The sequence below is a fragment of the Carex rostrata genome, chromosome 10 (genome assembly GCF_964058835.1).
Source record: "Carex rostrata chromosome 10, lpCarRost1.2, whole genome shotgun sequence".
NCBI classification, from domain to species: Eukaryota; Viridiplantae; Streptophyta; class Magnoliopsida; order Poales; family Cyperaceae; genus Carex; species Carex rostrata.
In genome coordinates this window covers 6,479,993-6,482,272 of record NC_135927.1, presented here as the reverse complement: position 1 = coordinate 6,482,272, position 2,280 = coordinate 6,479,993, and positions in this window count along the sequence as shown.

Sequence of the window (2,280 nt, the reverse complement as noted above, 5' to 3'; positions counted from 1 at the left end):
ATTGACTGGATAGTTTGACTGTTCACATGGGTATGGATTTCTGAAAAGAAACCTGATGTTTAACTAAATTTGATTAGTATATGGTTGTGCCTGTCAGATTAGTGGAATATTTGATGAACAGCCGTTCACGAAGCAGCTGACTGTGCAGCTGGTTCTTAGAAAGATAGGCAACATGTGCTCCAATTCTTATTTTTAAATATTTTCAAAATGGAAACGTATGATGACACAAAAAAGTGTGCGCTGTGGTCGGTTTGAATACTGTTGTTCCTAAACTAGTCACAGAAAATCTAGGATGCTTTGTTCTATGCTTCATATATCATCCAGTAATATATGAAAAAAACTGTGAAATTTTATAGAATATGTTAGGTACAAACATTTGATATATGTAATATTTATATTTACATCACGATATATAACTACTTGTAATACTTGATATTAATATTTTTAAATATTATCCAATGTCCTGAAAAAAATAAAATTCATAGAATATGTTAAATACAAACACTTGATACATAAACTATTTACACTTTCGTTACGAGTTATGAGTACTTGCAATACTTGATATTATTAGTTTCAGACATCATCGAGTGTCATATGGATAAAAATTAAAATTTTGTATTATTTATTAGGTACGAACACTTGACATATAAACTATTTACACTTGTTATTCTTAATATTTTTGACGTCATTTAGTGCAATATGAAGAAAACATTATTTTTTATAGAATTAGTTAGGTACAAAGATTTGACACATGAAATATTTACGCTTAAATTACTAGTTATAAATATTTGTACGATGATATATCATTACTTGCATAACAAGTTGTGAATACTTGTTCGACGAGTTATGAATACTTGCACGATGACGAGGTATGAATACCTATTGAATGAGGTATGTATAGTTTCTTGACATATATACAACTAGAAAAATGTCATCATGGATCTTATTTGAAAGAAAAATTGCGTAGAACATGTTTGGATTTTACATTCAAAAAATCCTCACAGATCATCAAAAATATTAGCGAGATTGAAAGGAGAAAAAGAACGCACCTTTAAAAATGTATAAAAGATGAGTGTGTGATGAGAGAGATAAAAGAAAGTTGATATGTCCATTTTTTTTTAATAAATACTTGATTTCTTAGATATGAATACTTGATATATTATATATTAAAGGAGGGTTTAAATGTCTCTTGTCTTTCATATTTCATCATACCTCATATTTTATATCTTCATTTTCAAAGTCCAAATTGTCGATCCGAACCGTTCAAGATGATATATATACTAAAATATTGTTAGGGATGAAATTTTATAATTTTTGGAATTTGTTTACTATTTTTGTAAGATGGGTAGAAAATCATTGTTTTTTGAATGATTCAAAAGCAGTGTTTTTGTATCTATCTTAAAAAATAGTATAAATTTTTTAAAAAGTATGAAATTTTATCTCCATACATAATTTAGTATAAATATTATGTTGAACAGTTCGGATTGTTAATTTGGACTTTGAAAATGAAGATATAAAATATGAGTTATGACGAGATATGAAAAAAAATGAGTCATTGGAAACCCTCCTCCATATATAAATACTTGTGCACATAAGTATTTATATTTGCGCGCGCTAATTATTAGAAGGTTCCTAAGTAGTTAGTGGTCCCCAAAATTGAGGATTGTTACAAGAAAACAGCCAAGCGCTCTCTAAAATTGAAAATAGATCAGAGAGATAAAGATTTAAACATCAATGATATATTGGAAAGTAAAATGTAAAATATTCTTTGAGCTTTCAAAATTAGAATAGATACTCTCAATATACACGAGAGAAAATTAGGAGTGTGCATGGTTTGACGAAATAACTCCATTGGATCGATAATGGTTCTATCCTTAAAATTATTTATTGTAATTAATATTTCTATGAAATTAATTATTGGTTAGTTGTATCTTTTTAATGATCAAGAAAGAAAAAAATAACGAAAAATAATTGAGTAAAATTAGAAAAGAAAAATTATAAAATAATGAAATGGAAAACAAGGAAAAAGAAAAACGATAATACATGAAAAAGGAACTTGACAAAATCAGAAAATACGAAAATAGATGTAATAGATGGCATCGGTTTTCAAAGCTAGCATTGTCAAGATGGAAAGAACAGGAGGTCATTGCTGAACCCGGAGGACTCCAATTAATATTCAAGTATTGCGCACGAATATTGTCACAGAACGCATAAATAATAAAGCAGAATGCACAAACAATAAAGAGAATCAGATAATTCCAAAAGAGAATTTGATCAATT